Consider the following 7479-nt stretch of genomic DNA (forward strand, 5'->3'; position numbering starts at 1 on the left):
TTCATATGGATAGAATCGTACAATACGTGGCTTTTTGTGCCTGGCTTCGTTCACTCAGCGTCGTCCACAGCATAGCCTGTCCCAATGCTGCATTCCTGTTTAAAAGAGTGAAATACCAGCCGGGCGTGGTAGCGCATGCCTGTAATTCCGGCTACTGGGAAGGCTGAGGCGGAAGGATCGCCGGAGCCCAGCAGGTTGAGGCTGCGGTGACCGGGAGCGGCCACCGCACTCCAGTCTGGGCGACAGAGTGAGACTCCGACTCAAAAAAAAAAAAAAAAAAAAATAAAGAAAAGAGTGAAATACCAAAATGTAATTATTTAATGGAAACATCTTAAGCTAAAGTGCAGCCATTTTGACACTACCTAGTTCCATCATATTTTCTTAACATTGCCTAGCATGCCCTCTAGTCAGGGACAGAACCGGTTTCTCAGAGGTAGCACTTGATAATTGTTTCACAACCCCCTCCCCTGCCTGCTTTGTAAACCGAGTTAACCTAATCAGGCCTTCGTGATCTTCATGTCACAGACAGATCCTGACAGACAGCAGTCATGTCACTAACCCACCCATCTGGCTGCTGTCAATCACCTGACATCAGTGTCTGTGATTACTGGTCCCCCTCATGGTGATGTGAAGGAAACCAACCTCAATCTCCCTAATGACCTGCTCCCATCAAAGGGAAAGTTTAAAAGCGGGCGCGGTGGCTCATGCCTATAATCTCAGCACTTTGGGAGGCCGAGGTGAGAGGATTGCCTAAGTCCGCGGGTTCAAGACCAGCCTGGGCAACTTGACAAGACCTCATCTCTACAATAAATCAAAAAATTAGCTGGGCGTGGTGGCGCGTGTCTGTAGTTCCAGCTACTTGGAAGGCTGAGGTGGAAGGATCACCTGAGCCCAGCAGGTTGAGGCTGTGGTGACCGGGAGCATGCCACTGCCCTCCAGCCTGAGTGACAGAGTAAGACACCAACTCAAAAAAAAAAGTATTAAGCCCCAAGCAGCCATTGGCCATTGCTTTGCTAAGCTCTGGTCTAACCATGTGGTTCTTTGAGCTGTGGCCGCCATGTTTTCCTAAGCTTTGGACCCTTCCCCTACCTTGAGTAGGTGAATCTCCTTTCTCTCTCTCTCTCTCTCTCTCTCTCTCTCTCTCTCTCTCTCTCTCTCTCTCTCAATCTCTCTTTCCCTTCCCCCTCCCTCTAATTTACTTTCTATATAAACTATATTTTTCAGTCAAACTTCAGTGCCATTCTTTGCATCCTTCGGCTGGCACCAGATCACAGACAACTCCCATCTGGTCTTAACCTGACATTTTGGAGGCCCTGCTGGGATTCTGACCTAACACTGTTACTGTTCATGGCTGAATATTTGCTACCTAAGAAAAATTTATGGTTAGAAACTGATGGCCAGTCTCGGTGGTTCAGCCTGTAATCCCGCGCTTTGGGAGGCTGAGGTGAGTGAATTGCCTGAGCCTGCGGGTTCGAGACCCGCCTGGGCAACTTGACAAAACCTCATCTCTACAATAAATCAAAAAATTAGCCAGGCGTGGTAGCTCGTGCCCGTAGTTCCAGCTACTAGGAAGGCTGAGGCAGGAGGATCGCGGAGCCCAGCAGGTCGAGGCTGCAGTGGCCAAAGTGGCCACTGTACTCCAGTATGGGCGACAGAGTGCGACTCCAATTAAAAAGAAACTGGCAGTGTACAGGAAATAAAAATAAACCCTAAAGGCTCCACCTTCCTCCACCTTCTTTTAGTTCAAGGTCAATTACTGCGAAAATGACTGGGTGGGGTGGCTCACGCCTGTAATCTTAGCACTTTGGGAGGATGAAACAGGAGGATTGCTTGAGCCCAGCTGTTCGAGATCAGCCTGGGCAACATAGCAAGACTCCATTTCTAGAAAATAAAATTACTATGAAAATATATATATGTACCTTTCTGAAAACAAAGACACCTGTATGCATTCAATAATAGATAGCTGTGTACTGCTATTTCTCTTTAAAATAGTCAGCAAAATGGATCATAGAACATCTTTTTTTGCTATGGATGGTGTGTTTGCTAAAAAATATAGCTTGTTGAGTCCTAAGCATGCTGGGAGGGATAGGGAGAGCAAAGGACTGAGGGAGAGTATTAGGCTTGTTCTGGCTCTTTGTTGGGAAACCAGTTACGTAGGCATGTTACATTTGTGAGAATGTATCCAGCTAAACACTTAGAATATGCCTACTCTTCAATAAAAACATGGCCTAGAAATCAGAACTCAGAGACTCATTTGAGCCCAGGAGTTAGCGGCTGTGGTGAGCTGTGATCATGCTACTGCACCCAGCCTGGGCAACAGAGTGAGACCCCAATGCAAAAAATAAAAAAGTTTATATAGTTCAATTGATTAATTTCTTTCCTTTATGACTTCTGAACTTTGAGTCCATCTTAGAAATGTCTTCTTCTTCCAAACTTCCTCCTGATTTTATCAAAAATATTTCTAGATTTCATTTTCTACATTTGTATCATTGATTCATCTGGAAGGTATCTGGGGATACAAAGAAGGAGCTCTTTCTTCTTTTTGTTCCAAATGGCTGGCCAGTTTTGTAGGCACCAGCTTTTTCTAGATTAGAAAATCTCTTTTCTCTCCTAGTGATTTAAAAATAAACAGCACCGTGGTCAGAGTCTAAATTCTCAGATGGAAGAAGCTCTATTTCTGGATTCATTATTCTGCCCACTGTTTTGTTGATCTATTTCTTCATCACGAATAAACCATGGTGAGTATAAACCTCACAATCCATTTCAGTATCTATTAGTAGGGTAATGTGCCCACTAATAACATTTCATTTTCCTGAATGTTCTGGCCATTCTCAGAAGGTAGCAGATTTTAAATACAGTCACTGGTTTTATAATGTGAAGACATGGTGAAACCAACCCAGATGCTTGCAAATCAGGGATGAGAAATTTGGGTCATCTTGATCATTAACAACCTCTAATAGACGAGTACCTTCTCCTTATAAATGTCAAAGTCACCAGTCGCAACAAGGAAACTCTCTCCAATTGTTTCTCTGTGGTGGAGACTTGTTGCACCCTCACCGGACCATGAAGTTCCTACAAGTCAGCCCCCTGACCTTGAACTGAGATGTGGATCTGTTATGGGCTGCAAAGAGGCCATATTGGTCTATTAGAACAGTCATTTAGAAAAGACTTAGAAACACGTATTAAGAAACTTTCTTTTGGTAGCTGAGTTGGGCTAAATGTAGAAGCCACTTGAATTTAAAAGTGCACATTTTTCTTCTCCCCCTCTCCCCACTATCCTCAAACCCCCTTCTCCTCTCCTAGCACAGCCTTGCTTAACTGGTAAATAACCAGGCAAGTCAGACCACTTGATAATTAGGAGAGTGGACCAAGGCCTGCAGGAGTGTATCTGAAAACCTGGAGTGGGCACTGCCCACCTCCATCTGTGACTACGAGGACATTGGACATCGGACTGTTACAGGCCAGGGCTCTGGGAATAGGAAATTGTTACAATTATGTTTTAAAACAATTGAAAGCTGTCATTTCACATTTTAAATTTCAAATTCCTTCCTTCCAAATGTTGCAATTGTCTGCCCCTTCCTCTTAAAAAAAACCCAAAAAACTGTTAAGAGAACATATTGTAAATTCCAAAATGTTACCTAAAATGTCAGTATGACCAGGAGACTTTGTGTCATGCCAGTGGTCATGTATCAAACAATGTTTATGTAAATCTTGAGTCATGCTAAAACTGCACATAGGCTTCAAACTCAGGGTGGTAAAGGGCTATGAATTTGGCGTATAAGACTGGAATGAATTTGTGTTGCTTGGAGCAGGTTTTTGGCAAGGATGCTGACCTATCTCCCTATAACCTGTTATGGAAATTAAACACTCCGTTTTCTCCCAGTCTCTGCCTCTCGTCTTTGACTGACCATGAGGGATAGCAGTCAATTGTTGCTTAGACCGTTTAAGATCAAACGCACAATTTTACCAGAACAGACATGAAAAGTTTGAATTTTAAATACCGACCCGTGCTAGGCTACAACCGTCTGAATCCACAGCACATTGCTCAGAACTGTAAATGGACATTCAGAGAGGGCAGGACCATTATCACACACAAGATGCATTCAACAGGGCCCATTGGTGACTGTAGGGCTAGTGAGCAGTATTGCTTTGTTTCTGGCATTTATTCAGTGCACGGAATGATAAAGATGAAAACGAAATAGCATTCTCCCCCACGGTTACTTTCTAAAATTGTATTTATTTTTATTTTATTATTATTATTTTTTTTAGAGACAAAGTATTGCTCTATTTCCCCAGCTGAAGTGCACTGTTCGATCATAGCTTACTGCAGACTTGAATTCCTGGGCTCAAGCAATCCTTCCACCTAGGCCTCTCGAGTAGCCACAGGCACACATCACCAAACCTGGTTAACTTTATTTATTTACTTATAGAGATAGGGGTCTCACTGTGTCACCCAAACTGGTCTTGAACTCCTGGCCTCAAGCCATTCTTCTGCCTTGGCTTCTCACAGTGCTGGGATTATAGACATGAGCTTCCTCACCTGGTCCTGGTTATTTCTTTAAAAATAGTTTTTATTGAATTATGATTTGCATGCAGTGAAACACAAATACAGGCTGCAGAGAAGAGGAACGCTTCTACACTGTTGGTGGGAATGCAAGCAGGTTCAACCTTTGTGGAAAGCAGTGTGGCCTTTTCTCAAAGAACTAAAAATTGAGCTTCCATACGATCCAGCGAGCCCACTTCTGGGAATATACCCAGAGGAGCATAAATTGTTCTACCAAAAAGACACCTGCACGTGTACGTTCGTTGCAGCACTACTCACGTTAGCAAAAACATGGAAAGAACACAGACGCCCACTGAAAGTGAACTGGATAAAGAAAATGTGGTACATATAGATGATGGAATATAACACAGCCATAAAAAAGGACCAAATCATGTCTGTCACAGCAACATGGACGCAGCTGGAGACCATCATACTAAGTGAACTATCACAGAAATAAAAAGACTGAATACCACATGTTCTCACTCATAAGCAGGCCCTGATCACTGGTCACATGAGCACACAGGTGGGAATGACAGACGCTGCACACTGCTAGGGGAGGGAGGGAGGGGAGAGGAACAAGGGGCACACACCCATATCCTGGGTACCAGGTCTACAATCGGGGAAGAGAGGGCCCCCTAGAAGCCCAGACCTACCCGCACACCAATTTATGTAGTAAATCCTCACACGGAACCCTACAACTCTGAAATAAAAAAAGAAAGTGTACACATGGTTTGATGACTTTGACAGATACTCATTTTGACACTTTGTGCAACCACCACACCATATACAACATGCTACTCTCCAAAAAGTTTCCTCACAGTCAAAACACTTCCCCCATCAAAATCACTACTGGGCCGGTCTCAGTGGCTCAGCCTGTAGTCCCAGCACTTTGGGAGGCCAAGGCGAGTGGATTGCCTGTGCCCACGGGTTCGAGACCTGTCCGGGCAACTTGGTGAGACCACATCTCTACAATAAATAAATAAATAAACAAACAAACAAACAAATAAATAAACTAGCTGGGCGTAGTAGCACACGCCATAGTTTCCGCTGCTCAGAAGGCTGAGGCAGAAGGATTGTCGGAGCCCAGCAGGTCGAGGCTGCGGTGGCCAGGAGCAGGCCACTGCACTCCAGCCTGGACAACAGTAAGACTCCAACTCAAAAAAAAATCCAAAAAAACCACTACTGTTCTTTTTACAGCACAGGTTTGTTTTTCCTCTTCTGGACCTTCCTAAAAATGAAATCATGTAGTATGTGTGTACTCTTTGTGCCTGGCTTGTTCTCCTTAGCATAAAGCCTTTGAAATTCATCAATATTGGCCAAGCTCAGTGGCTCAGCCTGTAATCCCAGCACTTTGGGAGGCCGAGGTGAGTGGATTGCCTGAGCCTGCGGGTTCGAGACCCGCCTGGGCAACTTGATGACACCTCATCTCTACAGCAAATAAAAAAAAAAATTAGCTGGGCGTGGTAGCGTGTGCCTGTAGTTTCAGCTACTTGGAAGGCTGAGGCGGAAGAATCACCGGAGCCCAGCAGGTCGAGGCTGTGGTGGCTGGGAGCAGCCACTGTACTCCAGTCTGGGTGACAGCGTGAGACTCCAACTCAAAAAAAAAAAAAAAGAAAAGAAATTCATCAATATTGTTGTATCAGGACTTCATTCCTTTTGTTGGGTAACATTCTATTGAACGGATGTACCTCTTCTAATCATATAGAAAAGAAGTATATATAAAACCTATACACAAATGTTCACAGGTGTATTCTTACGACAGCCAAAAAGTGGAGACAACTCAAATGTCCATCAGCTGATGCATGGATAAGTAAAATATGATACAAAATTTGGGTTGTTTTCCAGATTTGGGCTATTATGAATGAGGATGTTGCTATAAATATTCATGGACATGTCTTTGGTAGACATGTCTTCATTTATCTTGGGTAAATAATTAGGAGTGGAATAGTTGGGCCATATGATAAGGGAATTTCTAACTTTTTAAATTAATGTAATTTTTATACTTTAAAAAATTTTATTTTTTGCAGAGAAGGTGTTTTGCTCTGTTGCCCAGGCTGGTCTTGAACTCCTGAGCTCAAGCAATCCTGTTGCCTCGGTCTCCCAACGTGCTGGGATTACAGGCGTAAGCCACTGCGCCTGACTAATTTTCGGATTTATTGTAGGGACGAGGTCTCACCAAGTTGCCCAGGTTGGTCTCAAACCCCTGGGCTCAGGCAAACCTCTCACCTTCTTCTCCCAAAGTGCTGGGATTACAGGCATGAGCTACCATGCACGGCCTTTCATTTTAAACAAATTAAAAATATGTTTAAGTACATTTTAATGTATCACTCAGTCTTGTCTAGCATTTTCAAGAAACTTCAAAACAGTTCTCCAAAGCAGTTGTACTATCTCTGGTTACTCTATAATAAACAAATTCACTGTTCTTGACTGGAAAATAAACAGTATTCAAAGACACAGGATGAAAATTGAGACTCTCTTTTCCCTAGTCCCTCTCCCCAAAATAACAATGGTTAGAGTTTTTTATTAATTTACTATTTCTGCCTGATAAACAAATTATCCATATATAAGCATGCATATACAAATCTTTTTTGTCTTGAAACAAATGTGGTCTTAATATGTATCCTCTCGAATTTTCCTTTAAATAACTAAGCTTAGAAATCCTTTCACATTAGCACATGGTATTCTGTCATAAGGATGTCCTTTTTCCAGTTGTTTATTTATTTATTTTTGAGTCAGAGTTTCACTCTGTCGCCCAGGCTGGAGTGCAGCCTCGACCTGCTGGACTCAGGTGATCCTTCTGCCTCAGCCTTCCAAGTAGTTGGAACCACAGGCACGTGCCACCATACCCGGCTAATTTTCTGGTTTATTGTAGAGATGAGGTCCCACCATGTTGCCCAGGCTGGTCTCGAACTCGTGGGCTCAGGCAATCCTCTCAC

This window comes from Carlito syrichta, unplaced genomic scaffold, assembly GCF_000164805.1.
Source record: "Carlito syrichta isolate Samal-C Ts95f unplaced genomic scaffold, Tarsius_syrichta-2.0.1 Scaffold130492, whole genome shotgun sequence".
NCBI lineage: Eukaryota > Metazoa > Chordata > Mammalia > Primates > Tarsiidae > Carlito > Carlito syrichta.